This window comes from Xyrauchen texanus, chromosome 37 (assembly GCF_025860055.1).
Source record: "Xyrauchen texanus isolate HMW12.3.18 chromosome 37, RBS_HiC_50CHRs, whole genome shotgun sequence".
Classification (NCBI taxonomy): Eukaryota; Metazoa; Chordata; class Actinopteri; order Cypriniformes; family Catostomidae; genus Xyrauchen; species Xyrauchen texanus.
The window spans coordinates 1,172,253-1,190,120 of record NC_068312.1 but is presented as its reverse complement, the minus strand read 5'-3'; positions in this window follow the sequence as shown (position 1 = coordinate 1,190,120).

The window sequence follows — 17,868 nt, the reverse complement described above, 5'->3', positions numbered from 1 at the left end:
ATCAGGAGATTGTAAAGGACCCAAAGAAGTCCACATCCATCTTTCACATTTTTCCTCGTTTCCTGGACACCAAAGGTCACCTTGATGACACCATCATCAGCTGTTTAAGGAGCTCTACCCATCCAAAAACTTGATTCCTAAACATCATTTTATGTTGCATTATCCTCGCTGTATGAGAATTGGTCCATTGTTGCATGTTTGGTCAATGAGGTTCGAGGCCAAACATAAGTTCTTAAGAACTGCATAAAGAACTTTAAGAATTTGACTGTGTCTTTGGCAAAAAAACACCAATTTGCTGTGGCCTATCACTGGGAATGTATGAATTACAATTCTCTGGAATCAGGACCAGTGAAGGTACATAAACTTCTGTGTTTGGATCATTTTGAAGAGATTTCTGAACATCTTTGCATTGATTCTCAAACTGAAATTCGACATACAAAGTGGGTAAAATGCTCTGGAGCAGAGTACAGAGTTGGCCTTTTCGTGTGTTCTGATATTGTTGAAGAAATGCCTGTTTTCAGTAAAATACTAAATATATTATTGCTCAGAGAACAAGTTTTCTTGTTGTTAAAAGACTATGAGTCGACATTTATTGAACAGGTCCATGCCTACAGATTATTTGACAAAGCATCTCAACATGTATGGATAGTGAACAATGACAACTTAAGGAATATTTCTTTGTTTGATGCACAGATGTCCTATGGTGCTGACTCATTTTTCTAAATATTTACAAAAAAAGAATGAATTTGTTTGAAACTCAGTAGAGATTTATATTTAAGAAATATTTATCCTAATGAATGTGTATTTATTTATTATTCAATTGGATGTTTTATATATGACAATTTTAATAAATATTCAAATAAATTCATAGTCACTTGGTTTTTGGAAAAATATCTTCAGGTTTATTTTTTAAATTTCATCTGCATTACTATTTTAAAATAAGTATTTACATTATTTACATTAAATCAACATAAAAAATACACTGGAGTTGTGTGATTAAACACCATAAAGTGTTAAATGTGTATAATTATGAGTAATAATTTCTTAACACCTTGAGTGATTAAAATGAAACACTAACACAGTGTTTGAAAAATAAACACTTTCGTCAGTGTTGTTTTAACACTAGCAAAGATGGACCTGTATGTTCACCCGGAAAGTGATAATTTTAACACCCATGGTGACAAATCTCCCAACATATTTTTGCTGTGTACGATCTTGTGCATGCACATGACTGTGTCTTGGCGCATCCAGTATATTATGCATCTTTGTGTGATAAATATACGCGCGTTTGTTCCTCGGTTAGAAGATTTGGTTCGCCCTTGTAATTTTTGTGCTCTCTCTCGCTTGTTGTTTGCTTGCACAAATGTTATAAATGCAGCACTGGCCCGATCAGGCAAGTGACAGTTCTAGCAACTGGTCCAAATCTTTCTCACACTGGACCTGGGCCATCGGGCAGTCCTTATTGTCAAGCCCTGCAAAAGAGTTTCAAATCTCTTCATAGCCTACACAAAAACAAATAAAAAAAGTTTCCTGACATTTACATGATTTTTTTTTGCCAATGTGTTTGCATTCAAAGGCAAAGAGCAAATGTATGATCTTTGATAAAATCCAGATATGAACTTTCTCACAATTAGCAACTCTTCCTGAGGCACCACACCCCACTGAGCAAAGATTGTAAATTCACATCTCATTGTTGCCCTTCCACATCTGTCCCATTCTCTCCCCTCTCCTCCTCCTCCGTTCCCCTTCACCTCAAACTCACCTAACATCTGTATGTAACAAAATATCATATCTGATGTATACAAATAATGTAACTAGCCATGTTTGGTATCATGTCTCAGTGCGACTGGTATAGTGTTCTTTTTCCCAGGATTGTAAAACTTAATGACAATAAAATTATAAGGACTTTGCCAAATACTGAATAATTCTGGAGGTCTATCCCCCTCCTTGAAGGTTAAACCTCAGGAAGCCAAGAACCCATTCACCTCCAAATTGTCATTGTTCAAAGGATAATATCATTTGGTACACAATGTGTATTCTGTCTGGATATTTAAGGAAAGCTGGCCCAGAGCTCAGGATTCTCTGTATTCAGATGATCCCACACCTCCATGTGTGTAACTTTAATAATAGGAATCAGCATTCAGATCTCCCATGCTTTGCAATTACATGTAGTTTTCTAAACTGCCAGGTATGTTCTTTGACTTGTTTCTGTAACTTATGTTTTAAATCCTACCTGGCAAATAAATAGTTACTTTTTGTATTTATTCTGTATTCCTCCAAATCATTTATATCAATACTGGGTCTTTAAAATAGGAGAAACCGCTCTGGAGGATCTGAGCAGGAGAATACCATTTTCCGAATCATTTATATCATAACTGAAGATTTAATGTAGGAGGAAGCCACTTAAAGACTATCAGTTTGAATTTCATATGAAAAATAAAATAGAACTATCTTTAAAATAGGAGAAACAGCTCTGGAGATACTGTTACTGATGTAACCTCCGTTCCCTGATGGAGGGAATGAGACGTTGTGTCGATGAGTTGCCAATAGGGGTCGCTCCTGCAGAGTCTAGACATCTCTGATCTTGAGAAAAGGCCTATGGAAATTGGCATGTGGAATTTGCAAGCCACTCCCCTGGACATACGGGTATAAAAGGAGTGACGCTGCAAACACACATCAGCCAAAGCCAAAGACCTGGCCATTTCAGCAGTTGGTTCAGTGTTGTGGCAGGAGGGACACAACGTCTCATTCCCTCCATCAGGGAACATATGTTACATCAGTAACCGAGACGTTCCATATCTGTCACTCACTCGACGTTGTGTTGATGAGTTGACACTAGGGGTCCCAATGGATAACGCCACAAGAGCTGAACCGAGTTACACAGACTGGCGGTTCGAGATGGACAGACCTCTGTGTGCCTCGTAGCCAGCGCAGCAAGCCGTCGCATAACTACCCCCAACACACTGGCAGGTATGAAGCGGTCCCCTGCACCTAGGTGAACGGCTAACTGCTCAGAAATATAAGGACGTTCTCCCCAAAAAAGGAACGAAATTGTTCGGCTGAGGGCCAAATATATGATATGTGCGGAGACCACACCCCACACACCACACTGAGAGGGGGGGTTTAGGTGGAACACAACACACGGTCTTACCGGTTAGGAGTGGAAGCACATCGTGTGGAGCAGCATCATGGTAGGTACTACCCAAGGGGGGAGGAGTTACTACAAACACGCCGACCAAGGACAGGGCACCCTCTGCCCGGCAGGGAAACCATTTTGTGGAATATACATCACGCTGTCCTCTTCGAAGACTCGACGGCCGCTAGGCTAGGGAGGAAGAACGTCCAGGGTTCACACTTCTTGCAAACGCAACTGGGGAAAGAGCACGCGTCTTCGCCTCAAGGGAGGGGAAAGGCGCTATGCACAAGCGATACACCCGGCCAGCTTACCCGAACTTACCTGTTTGTGTCATCATAACACACAGGATGAAACTGGCTCAACCCTGAGGTTATAGAACCTTGCAAAGGTGTTAGGTGTTGCCCAGCCCGGGGCTCTACATATATCTGCTAGAGAGGCACCGTGGGACAACACCCCTGGTATAATGGGTTCGTAGGCCAGCAGGGGGTGGCACGTGCAGGGCGTGGTATGCCATAGTGATGGCATTGAAGACCCAGTGGGCGATCTTCTGTTTGGAGACAGCGCTTCCCTTCATCTGTCCGACAAAGAGCTGCTCGGAGCTTCTAAAGCTCTGCGTGTGATCCAAGTAGATGCGAAGAGCACGCACCGGACACAGCAACGCAAAGGCTGGGGAGAAAGAATGGAGGCAAAGGTGCTATGCACAAGCGATACACCCAACCTTGAAAGGAAAACACTTTCAAGGTTTTCCTTTCCAAACTTTTCCTGCAGAAAGGAAAGCACTGATCCAACTGTGCATCTCTGGGGGTCTTCACCTCAGGAAGAACAACACTAAGCAAACAGACGCCACTTCAGTCCGTAAAGGCGCCTCATTGAGGGGGCCTTTGCCTGAGTGATCGTGTCTACCACCGTGGGTGGTAGGCCACCTAAGTCTTCCGCGTCCCGTCCAAGGGCCAGATATGGAGATTCCAGAGGTCCAGTTGCGGGTGCCAGATGGTGCTCTGTCCCTGAGAATGAAGGGGGGGCTGTCACGAGGAGCATGAGGTCCGAGAACCAAATCCGGGAGGGCCAATAAGGAGCCACTAAAAGGACCTGATCTCCGTCCTCCCTGACTGGCTCACTGGGGGAAACGCATACTTGCGCTGCCCCAGGGGCCAGCTGTGTGCCAAGGCGTCTGTGCCGAGGGGAGCTATGGTCAGAGAGTACCATAGTGGGCAATGGGAGGATTCTGGGGAAGCGAAAAGGTCTACCTGTGCTTTGCCGAATCGACTCCATATCAGCTGGACCGCCTGAGGGTGGACCTTCCACTCTCTCCTGGGTGTAACCTGCCGCGACAGTGCGTCCGTGGCTCGCACCGACTTGAGCCGGTGCTGACCCCAAAGGAGGAGACAGCGGGTGAGTTGTGACATGGTGAGAGCGTAGGCCACCTTGGCGGTTGATATATGCCGCCGTTTCTGTGTTGTCCATCCGGAGCAACACGTGCTTGCCCCGGATCAAAGGCAATAGTCTCCTCAGGGCAAATAGTACCACCAGCAACTAGAGGCAGTTGATGTGCCAATGCAGTCGCGGGCTTGTCCAAGGGCCGCGACTGAGTGCCCGTTGCATACAGCACCCCAGCCCCGTTGGGAGGCATCTGTTGTAACCACGACGTGCCTGAGGACCTGGCCTAGGGGAACTCCTGCCAGTAGGAACGCTTGGTCTGACCAGGGGCAGAGAAAGCGGCAACAAGCCTGTGTGACAAGGATGCAGTGTGTGCCGTGGCGCCATGCTCGACTCTCGACTCGGGTCTGTAGCCAGTGCTGAAGTGGTCTCATATGCATCAACCCAAGCGGGGTGACCATCGCTGAGAATGCCATATGCCCCAGGCGCCTCTGAAAGGATTTCAGTGGGACCAACGTGTTCTGTCTGAACGCATGCAGACAGCTCAGCACTGACTGCGCGCGCTCGTTGGTGAGGCGCGCCGTCATTGAGTACGAGTCTAACTCCATACCGAGAAAAGAGATGCTCTTATCCTCTAGTGTCAACTCATCGACACAACGTCGAGTGAGTGACAGATAGGGAACTGAAGTGTTAATGTAGGAGGATGCCACTTAAAGACTATCAGTTTGAATCTCATTAGAAACTGATCAAATTGGTAAATGAATAGAAGAGAATTCAGAGTAATCAATAACTTAAAAGATTAAAATAAAAGAATGATCACAATGTAATTAGAGCCTTAATCTAAATTAGAGGTCAACTTAAAATTGGAGTCAGATTAATATAAAATCAATATAAAATTTGTCAAGTCAAGTTTATTTGTATAGCGCCTTTCACAACACACATCGTTTCAAAGCAGCTTTACAGAATATCAGCATTAACAGACGATAAAACTGTAATGTCTATAAAGTCGATTAATCATCATTGTGTAATTTAGATAAAATACGATTTTTAATAGTGTTTAAAAATAATTAAATGATAATTGTATTAATAACCCCAGTGAGCAAGCTGTAGGCGACTGTGGCAAGGAACACAAAACTCCATAAGATGTAGATTAATGGAGAAAAATAACCTTGGGAGAAACCAGACTCACTGTGGGGGCCAGTTCCCTCTGGCTAACATTATGAATGTAATGTAAATATTAATTATGTATAGGTAAAATCATGGTTTAAAATTATTAAACTAAGTGTTAAGGGTCAGTGATTAAACATCGATTGTGTTTGAACCTTAAGATTAATGACCAAAGTCTTTGAAGTCCATCTTGATTAATTGCAGAAGTTCACATAGATGCAATTGTCCTTGTTAATTGGCTGATGAAGGCTTTTGTTGGCAATAGTTAGTCTAAGCATTTCATTTCAAGATCGTAGTCCATAAATAGACCGAGGTGATGCAGGTTGGAGTTGGCATCATTTCATCCTCTGAAGTCCGTCATAATAGATTGAAGTGATGTTTGGCTGGCACCGGCTGCATTTAGTCATCGTCATTCTGCGACATGTAGCAGTGGAGTCCAACATGAAGCAGGAATGGTGCTGGATCCAGCCGGTTCTGGTGACCTCAGGATAGGAGTCCCGAGGTTGAGACAGGGAAACAAATAAAAAGATGTAAGCGTAGATGCCATTTAATTTATTGCAGAGTTAGAGATCATGCTCAATGTTTCTGGTTTCTGGTTCCGGCAGACCCAACTAAAGCAGCCTAATTGTGGGTTGGAGGATAAATTAGGTGTATGCCTGGCTAAATAGATGAGTCTTTAGTCTAGACTTAAACTGAGAGAGTGTGTCTGCATCTCGTACAGTGTTTGGGAGACTATTCCATAGTTTAGGAGACAAATATGAAAAGGATCTTCCGCCTTTAGTGGATTTTGATATTCTAGGAACTATTAATAGGCCAGAATTTTGCGATCTTAATGAACGTGTTGGAATATAGTGTGGTAGAAGATCACTTAAGTACTGCGGAGCTAGACCATTCAAAGCTTTGTACGTAGTTAACAGAATTTTAAAATCAATACGGAATTTAACAGGTAGCCAATGTAACGATGATAAAATGGGGCTAATATGATCATATTTCTTGGTTCTCGTCAGCACTCTGGCTGCTGCATTTTGAACCAATTGAAGTTTATTTATTGATCTTGCTGGACATCCTCCCAGTAATGCATTACAATAATCTAGTCTTGAGGTCATGAACGCATGAATTAGTTTTGCCTTAATTTAGCAATATTTCTTAGGTGGAAGAATGCTGTTCTACAAACATTTGTAATTTGATTTTCAAAGGACAGATTGGTATCAAATATAACACCTAAGTTCTTCGCTGTTGAAGATGATGTAACAGTACATCCATCTAGAGTCAAATTATATTTTAGTGGCTTATTTTTAGAGTTTTTTGGTCCAATAATTAGAACCTCTGTTTTGTCAGAATTGAGTAGAAGGAAATTTCTGGCCATCCAATCTTTTATTTCATTAATACACTCTGCTAATTTTGAGAATTGTGAAATCTCATCAGGTTTTGAAGAAATATAAAGTTGTGTATCGTCAGCATAGCAGTGGAAACTTATTCCACGATTCCTGATAATATCTCCCAGGGGAAGCATATACATGGAGAAAAGCAGAGGCCCTAAAACTGATCCCTGTGGCACTCCATATTTTACTTTTGTTTGGTTTGACAACAAGCGGTCTGCTAAATATGACCTAAACCATGCTAATGCGAGGAGTTAATGATATTAAGAAGAGGTTCTGATATTACAGGAGATACCTCTTTTAAGAGCTTAGTTGGTATAGGATCTAACAAACAAGTTGTGGCTTTTGATGTTTCGATAAGATTTGTTAGCTCTTCATGACCTATGATAGCGAAGGATTGAAGTTGCACATGAGGGAAATTATTCGACGCTGTTTTCTGAGGTGCTATGACAGATGATTGCATAATTCCAATTTTATTTCTGATTATTTCAATTTTATCTGTAAAGAAATTCATGAAGTCATTACTCTTGAACTGTGACGTAATATCTGGTTCGGTTGAGGCTTTATTCCTAACCAATTTAGCCACAGTACTGAATAAACATCTAGGATTGTTGTGGTTATTTTCTATGAGTTTACTAAAATATGCTGACCTGGCAGCTTTGAGTGCGTGTTTGTAGCTACAGACACTATCCTTCCATGCACCCTGAAATACTTCTAATTTTGTATTTTTCCACATGCGCTCCATTTTCCGAGCTGCTCTCTTGAGAGCATGAGTGTGATCATTGTACCATGGTGCAGGGCTTATTTCTTTAATTTTCTTTAATCAAAGTGGGGCGACAACATCAAGGGTGCTAGAAATTTTTTGTTATTTCATCAAGTTCTTCTGGGCTTTGGGGTTTATTGAGTATATGAGATAGATCTGGAAGAGTATTAGTGAAGCTATCTTTAGTGGTCGAAAGAATAGTTCTACCTAAACGATAGCTTGGTGTAGATTGAGTAACATTAGCTGATTGCAGCATGCAAGAGACGAGGTAATGATCTGAGATTTTATCGCTCTGCTGCAGAATTTCTATATTATCAACATCAACTCCATATGAAAGAATTAAATCTAGCATATGATTATGGCGATGAGTTGGTCCTGTTACATTTTGTCTGACCCCAAGAGAGTTGAGAATATCGATAAATGCTAATCCCAAAGTATCATTTTCATTATCTATGTGAATGTTGAAGTCACCAACAATTAAGGCTCTATCTACAGTAAATACAAGATCTGATAAAAAATTAGCAAATTCACTAAGGAAATCTGAATAAGGCCCGGGTGATCTATACACTGTAGCAAGGGTAAAGGACGACAGAGAATTTTTATTTATATTTGTATTTGACGGTGTCACCTTAAGCATTATTAGTTCAAAAGACTTACATTTATATCCTGTCCTCTGAGTAACACCAAAAACTTCACTGTAAATTGTAGCAACACCTCCTCCTCAACCCTTCAGACGAGGCTCATGTTTATAACAATAACCTGGGGGAGTAGATTCATTTAAACTAATATATTCATCCGGTTTAAGCCAGGTTTCAGTCAAACAGAGCGCATCCAATCTATGATCTGTAATCATTTCATTGACAATTAGTGCTTTGGTAGAAAGAGATCTAATGTTTAGTAGCCCTATTTTTATATGATGTACATTTTTAATTTGTTTGTTTTGTTCAAGTTTGACCTTAATAAAATTTTTTCTAAATGATTTAGTGAGGGTATTGTGTTTCGTAGTTCGTGGAACAGACACAGTCTCTATGAGATATCTAGGTGATACAGTCTCTATGTGTTGTAGTTTATGTGACCTGTGTGACGTCTCAAGGCAGCTAGCGGACGTTCGGATTAACCAGTTTGTCTGCTTCCTGACCTGGGCCCCATTTAGTCAATTAATATCATTATTAAGTCTATGAGCCAAATTACTAGAGAGGAGAGCGGCCCCTTCCCTGGAGGGATGGAGTCCGTCTCTCTTTAGCAGGTCAGGTCTACCCCAAAAACTTTTCCAATTGTCTATATATCCTATTTTATTCTGCAGACACCACTCAGACATCCAGCCATTCAGTGACACTAATCTACTATAAACCTTGTCACCACGACGAGCAGGGAGGGGACCAGAGCATATTACAGTGTCTGACATCGTTTTTGCAAATTTGCACACCTCTTTAACATTATCTTTAGTGATCTCCGACTGGCGAAGCCGGACGTCATTAGTGCCGACATGGATTACAATTTTAGAAAATCTACGTTTAGCAGATTGATGTCATTTGATGTCTGATTTGATGTTTGATTTGATGTCAGATGCTCTGGCCCCCGAAATGCAATTAACAATAGTGGCTGGAGTCTCTATTTCCACGTTCCTTACAATAGAATCACCGATAACAAGGGCTTTTTCAATATGATTCTCAGTGGGTGTATCACTGAGTGGGGAGAATTTATTGGAAACCCTAACAGGAGCGGGAGAGTGGTGTCTCTTTGCTGAACGAGTATGCCGCCGAGATGTCACCCAAATGCCCTGCTGCAGGGGCTCTATAACCGGAACCAAAGTGTGTGTGTTGCTCTCTGTACTGCCCGCATCCGAAACAGTATCTAACGGCTTCTCTTTCTCACTGACCTCTACTAGCGTTCGGATGTGAGTCTCTAACTCATTAACCTTCTCCGTCAGCCTGACTAATTCCTTACATTTATCACAAGTGAATCCCTCACTGCTGACGGAGGAGGCTATTTTAAACATGTGACATGCAATGCATGAACAAATAACATGAGCCGATGCCATGACTTACCGCAAATTGTTCGTTGTTCCTGAGCGGTGAGGGTTTTGAGATTGATTTGAATCCCTCACAAAATTGTTTGTTGTTGGTGGTGGTTGTTCTTGATAAGCGGTGCTTTGAGATCGATGCAATAATCTGTGTACCACGGAGGAGAAAAAACGGGTGCGCGCTGAAAAAATGAACGCAGTTTAACCGCGATAAAAATAGAACGCGGATACAGGTGGAATATGCGCGCAGTTGAATCCCGGTAAGAGAATAATACGGGAAGACCCGATGTGTGCTTAAAAATGGCAGATGTTTAAGGATTAAAGGCTACAAACACAGACTCTAGCTAGGTGTCAGCAGCAACTGGTAAAATACACGCAGATGAAACGGGAGAAAAAGCAGAAGAATCTGAAACGCGGTAAAATAACAAAGGATATAACTATGAACGATGACTATAATGTTGAACGTATGAGAATAAGCAGTGCTAAGCAGGCCACAAACAAACTCTCGTGCAGCGTGCGTGCTGTGTCGTCAGAAACAGGAAGTCCAATGACGTCATCAAGCACGTCAGCCAATTGGATGCCAGTTAGAATGGCTGTCAGATCAAATTAATAAAGGGATGAATTTGTAAAGTGAAAATTATTAACAATAATTGCTTTACTTCAGAGCTCAGAAAAGACAGAACAATGCAGAGACCTTCAAGTGGCAAATCTATCTATTTTTAGCAGTTTGCCTGCATTTTTAGTCTTAATCTACCGCTTTCTATTTTGTTTTCCTCTTCTGGAAAGTCATTCAAAAGTAATGGTGGATTTTTCTTTTATCCTTGGAGCAAATGTGTAAGTGAAAATAATATTTGCTCCCATTCACCGCTGTCGAAGTTTACCCCGCAATCTTTTACTTCTGCATTCCAAAATGCATTTTACTTGGCCTACAGTAAATCTAAAACTGCCATTATAAAAAAAACCCACAGGAAAATCCAGAGGGAAACCATGGAGAATTATCTCCCCGGGTTTGTGGACTACAACCTAAACAGGTTTATATACAGTAGAGAATATTTTGTGTAAGCTTGCTTGTTTTTTAGGCCTATTACAATTTTTTCTTAAAAATGTATATTTTTGTGTGTTTGATTATTTTTGTCAAGAAAACCTGGGAAACAACTATCATATTGTTAACAGTGACATTGAGCATACATATAACCAGTTTTGACAGAGATGCTGATAAAAAGTAAATAATCTACATCAGCAGAACAGATGAAAAGACCAATATCAGGTGTAAAAATCCTAATAGAGAATAACTAATATTCAAGTTCAAAAACAATAATGAACAGTGGGCTGAAACCCCATCACAAACTGGACAAAAACAGGTACAGAGTGGACCGGTACGATTTGAATATGAATACGTTTTCATATTCATATCGTACTTGTCCACTTTGTACCTGTTTTTGTCCAGTTTGTGATAGGGTTTCAGCCCACTATTCATCATTATTTTTAATAGTCACCAAAATTTGTACAAATATAGATCTCATCAAGCCGGACAACTTTTGCACTGACAGTAATAATCTCCACCCAACAGGAAGTCAGCTATTTTTGATTGAATGCGTATTTGTTGAAAATTTGCAGGCCCTGAACTTTTGAATACTCCTCCTAGGGGATTCATGTGACTGGCACCAAACTATATTATGCCAAGACATTGAACATTGTATGATTTTGCTGAAAATTCAGCTGTATGTTTGGTAATGGGTGATGATCACCTTTTTGCGGCTATTATGGTTCACGGTCATAGCGCCACCAGCTGGCACCAGGAAGGTAATTTTATCAAAATAAATAGCCCTCTTGCATTTACATTAATTGCTTTAAAATTATTAAGAATAATGTCAAGATGCTAATAATGTAAAATTGTAAAGGGATATTTGATATCTTAAATACTGCTGCCATTGCAATTTATTGTGCAAGTGGAAGCCATTTTTAAAGTGAAATAAAAAAAACTATAGAAGTCAAAGTTTATTGTAATGAAAATGTCCTGCACAAACTTATTTTTTTATATATAGTAAAATAAAAATATAAACTGAAATGTAAAAATACTAGAAAATCAAAGTCAGTTCTGTTCCAAATTTAGTTTGATTGGCAAAGTGCTCAGACACAGTACCAGAAATGTCCAAAAGAGGACTGCCAATCTACATTGGTGAATGACTCCCAAGAGGTCCTCACTAGAGCCTGTAGCATGATGACATACTGGATTAGATCCAATATGGCACTGATGGACTGTTATTGTACGTGTTTTTAGCACTTATGTTGTCTTTGTTTGGTAAAATTTACATTGTTTACATCTGGATAAATGAAAAATATATATATTTGTTAAGGATGTTAGAATACCCACGCGCAAAATAGATGCTCAATATTTGTGTTCGTTGCAGAGCTTCAATTTGTTTTTTATCACGTGATCTTACATTTAAAAGCTAATTGTATTTTGCGATTAGTATAAATTCATAAGCAATTAGTAGATTTAATGGTGTAAAATGCTTGGTCATTTGTAACATGCTACTGGTGTATAAATAGGCAGTATGAAACAGTCATCTTTTAACAAGCAAGGGATGTTACCATTTTATATGTATTCAGTGTTAACATGTTTTAAAATAAAAACCATATTTGTTTATTTGATTTGGGTCATATTCATTTATTGTTGAGTAAAGCAGAAATTAGTCAACCATTTGTAATTTTCATTCAAGTTCATGATGTTACCAAAATCAACTTAGGGGCATGCGTGCTTCAACATCCAGTATTTAGTGGATTAAATCCAGATTGTCAGCATGCTACAGGCTGCAGCGAGGACAGACTCAATAGGCTGGTTTGAGATGAGCAAGTTCTGCGCAGAACCAATCACTGGTGATCACCGGTAGGTGCATCCGTCCGACTTGCTGTGATGTCATGAAGATGTATGACAAAAAAATGTCCCGCAAGAACGAGGTGGCTGCAGTTGTAGCAGGCAGGCAGTGCAGTTGATTTTTCCAAGTTGCGTGAACTGCAAGCCCAATGGGAAATGACTGACTGACGACACAGCTTAATGCTCACTGGCTTAAACAACCGTGATATTTTGTTATCTTCTGAAATATTCAGTTGTTTTTATCTATAAAATCATGTTCCCAACACTATGACGTTGCAATCTCTGTATGGGATTTGTGATTGGCATCACATTTCTGAAATAAATAAAATACGTGTTTTTATTAAAAATAAAAACAGGAAGACACATCCTAAGTGGGAATTAAATAACAGGTCTAGTTCATCATATTTATTTTCATTTAAAGCAACAGAATTTTTAATCATATCAACTTATTAACAGCAAAGCACATAAACTTGAATAACGCAATATCTGCCTTTGATCTCGTAGCGGTTGATCCACTATGAGAAGTAAGAATTTCTCACTCCTATTTCACTCCTCCCCTGACTGAAGCTGTCTACTCTCGTCTCCTTTCAAGGCGAGGCGTTTGACATCTCAAACGAGCCTATTACAACATGTTTATTGGCTATTTCAATACTCAGGTCTGGACTGACACACACACACACCTGTACACCATCCAACTTTTGCACATGTCCAGAGTTACACTTTAATTCATTGTCACTTTATATCTGGCTGCTACCTCAATATTTCATAGTATGTTATGTTTACATTTAGCATTTTGAAAGTGTCATCTTTTTGCACTACTCGATTACAAATGTGTACAGGTCGGCGCTGCACTGTCGTTTACTGTGTCTATTGTCCTGTTCCTTTTAGTAATTTATTGTACTGTCCCGTACCTTTTGCACATGTTTGCACGTGCACTTTATATAGGTAAGTTATTCAGTCTGTGTAGTCTCATGTAGTTCTGTGTTTGTCCTAATGAGTTGGGAAAAAAATAATTAGCTTAAATGTAGCAAGCTACTTTTGACATGTAGCTTGTATTGTAACTTACTACCTTCTCTGAACTGTAGCTTTCAGCTTAGCTAATTCTATTTTGAGTAGTTGAGTCGTGCTGATTGTTGGTGGCATCTTCAAAAGGTAAAAATTTTTTATAAAGCAAAAGTTTCTATTTTTATTTAATCTAAATAAAGCTCAATTTGCGTTTCAGAACCAGGGGTTGGGGTAGTCTGTAGTAGTATTAGCATTTAATAAAAATTCTAGAAATCTATGATAAGTCCATATTTAGATGCGTGTGTGGTAGAGGTCGACCGATTAATCGGCCGATTTTTAGCATTTTTTAACATAATCGGCATCGGCCAATATCCAAGTATATCAAGCCGATTATTAGGCAGGCGCATCTGTGGGCAGCCTAGTGTTGTTGTGGAACACGTGTTGAACACGACGCATGCTGCCCCTAGAGTCATTTTCCAGCAGAGTGAGCAGACCTCATCCAGTGCCTATGGAAGGAGCTAAGCTCCTTGGAGAAAACAGTAAGGATTAAATTTGTATAACTCCTTTATATTTAATAAAAAACTTTTGATATATTACTGCCAACTTCGAGAAAAAAAGCGACAAACGTGACGTTCGGCTACTTTGGATATTGATAGCGTAGTTGAAGTTGCATTATCACAGCAGAAGGGTTGCTATCATGTCACAATAAGTAAGCAAGAATTTTGCTATTACAGACAGTGAATCTGAGACATTTATTTGTTCTGTTTGTGTCTTATATTTGAGAGGGTTGTCACTCAATGCAGATAAATAAGTAAAAAAAAAGATACCAACGCACTATAGGCTATTGAAGGACTGGCTTTGGTAAGCTCGGACGTTATCGGTTCTGCTGTCGGTACTGGAGAAATTAAGAAAATACATTTATTATTGCTATAAAGAGAAAGTTATTTTATCTCGCCAGCAATTATGTATAATAATTCTATGAAACCATTTGTCTGTGATGCAATTTAGCTATTCGCAGTCAGAGAGAGAGAGACAGAGAGAGAGAGAGAGAGAGAGAGAGAGAGAGAGAGAGAGAGAGAGAGATCTCGCGCACAGCGAGCACAAAACGAGCCCTGCTTAATGAGTGACAGAACTAAACATTCAAACATAGCCTGGTTTAGATCTGTGATTATTAGTCTGATTTTATTTTAGATTTCGCCTTCCAAAGATTATAAAAAGAATATTTATACATAAGCCGCATTCTGTCTAGCACAACTTCCTTCCCTTCACAGCATTGCACTGACATTTCTCCCTAAAACTCAAACTTAACGTCAGAATCAGCACGATCGGTGACTGTTGTAAAATGCAGTCTAGCTACTGTTGCTAAATTGCGGGACGCGTTTAATAATAAAAAGAGCGCAAGAGATACCGTTCCCAAGGCGGCGCGCGCTCCGAAACACACCGCAAAGAGACAAGCAAAGTATAGGCTACTTTGGGTTTCATGTGCGCGTCTAAACGATCAACTATACACAAAAATATGTCAAAACGACCGGCTTGGAGATTCACTTAAACACAGTTTGTCTTAAATGGACGTAGTTATGGAAATAGTTGGGAGAAAATATGCTGCATCAGGAGCCTATTAGATCTGAACTCTGTCTTAAAGGGGAAGCAGTCTAATGAACATGCTGACAATTGAGCTATTACTGCGAATCAAACAACAAAAGGCAAAGAGAAAATCACTTACAGCTCTTGAATGAATAACTTCTGCATTAATAAGCATTAATCTATCTATGATAAACTATGCAGTGTTATTTTACAATTGATTACTTTATTAGATTTCTTTTTAGACCACACCTGAACAGTAATGTTAGTAGACCTTCCTGAAATTAAATCACTGTGCCTATATAACGTTTATCTTTGTGTAATAATATATATAACAAAAAGAACCGTTAAGAATACCGTTGAAGTACCGTACTGATAAGCAGTATCGGTAAGAGTAGTAATACCATTAAAACCTTAACGATACCCAAGCAGTTCGTAACACCTGCTTTGTTTATTTAATATATTTGTTATACATTATTTATACAATATGTTTTTACATTATACATTTTTAATTTAAGTGTACAAGTGCAGATTGGTCAAGTGTTCAATAAATGTATTTGTTGAGAAATTTTGTCTATCTTAAGTAATTATTTGTGTCACATTTTATCTTTCAAATAAAAGGTTCAAATAAGAGGTTAAAAACAAGAACATATCGGCCAAAATAAATCGGCAGCATTAATCGGCCATCGGCCTACCCGGATTTCAAAAGATCGGCATCGGCCTGAAAAAAACAATATCGGTTGACCTTTAGTGTGTGGGGGTGTGTGGCGTTGAGGTGAAAGAATTATTTTCTATGTGTCCTGATGGATTAGGACACACTGTTCCATTTTAAGCCTCTGAGGAACGCTCAGGCCACATAACAAACCCTTCCTATGACAGACAGCAATTACTGCAAATACAGCTACAACACTTATATAATAGCACTGAAGAATGGACATTAATATTTACACTGAACCTAGATTAAAACCCAAATGGGTTTTTAATAATTGTATCTTACCTGAATTGTACAACATTGAGAAACTTGATCAATCTTTAATTTTTTCAACATGAAACCAAAATAGACCCATTTACTTTCAACACACGTTTCTGGATTTTTTTTTTTGTTTGACTCCTTTGTGCACATTATTCCAAATATAAAAAGAAAGAAAATAAATCGTCACAATCTTGCATGAAAATGTAATAACTTGCTATGCCTCTGAAACAACTTTTCAGCTGTGGTCACCAAGGCCAATTTAGCTACTGGATGTTAACTGATAGTCACAAAGATATTAAGGCATTACTTTAGCTAACTAACATTCAAGTCTGGGTCGATTTCGTATGGAACATCCACTTTTCAAGGTCCAATCAATTCCTAATCCGTTGTTGATCAACCTGTTTCACTCTTAAATATGTCATATTACGGAAGTAAAATGGGTTGAGAATGCAGTTTCATGTTAGCTTCACATAAAACAGCTATTTCCATTACAGACCAATCAGTGTGTTATGGACCTAAAGAAAAATCTTTACACTGAAGAACAATTTTTCTCAAGGCCTAACACTCAAGCCAGGATAATGTCTTATTTTCTTTTTTTATTTTATTTTTCCCCATTTCAAAAGTAGTTCATGATAATTCCAGCTAACCAACTTCATATTCTGCATTCTGTTTCATTCCATTGAGAAAGCCTTGCTATTTTTGGATGCCAGAACACGTGCTGTGTTTGCGCCACCTTTCTCGTCTCCTGCAGCAGTCATAACAGCAGCATGCTTTTCTAGTCATTCTGCATGGGTGCAAATGAAGCAGCAAAGTATTTCAGGACAACACAAAGACTTTTATTGCTTGAGGGTTGGGATAGTGTAACTGTTGGGGATCTGGGGACTATGGCAATTCTTCAACACTACAGTACACAATGCAATGCTTCCAAAACTATTCTCAACAAGCTCACACAGGAAAATCAACAAGCTACTTCTAAAAGTTCATGTACCCTGAAATCACCCACATTCAGCCAAATTACTGAGAAGTGGCATCACTTTTCAGACATTTGTGCACAATTTCAAACATGTTTACCTTTCCCCTTGTGCTTCAAAATAGTATTATACCTGTATTTCAATCGGGTCAATTCCTTAAAGCCATTAAACAACATTCGGTGCTTTAGCTCTGCCTCTGCACTTTTAATATTCCCTTTCAACTCCACGAGTTCTTGTGCTGCTTTGTATTTTTTGATGAATGAGGAGTACTGTATGATCTGACCCTAATAACCTCTTTAAGTAAATTTTAAATGGTCTGCACTTATATAGCACCTTTTTAACCTTAGCGGTATTCAAAGGCTTTACACTGAGTCTCATTCATCCATTCACACACACATTCACACACCAGTGATGGCAGAGCTGCCATGCATGGCGCAGCCTGCCATTGGGAGCAACTTGGGGTTCAGTGTCTTGCCCAAGGACACTTAGGCATATGGAGTCATGTGGGCCGGGAATCAAACCACCAACCCTGCGATTAGTGGCCAACCCGCTTTACCACCTAAGCCACAGCCGCCCCCTTAAGTGTCTCCCAAGTCATGCCTAGAGAGGATACTG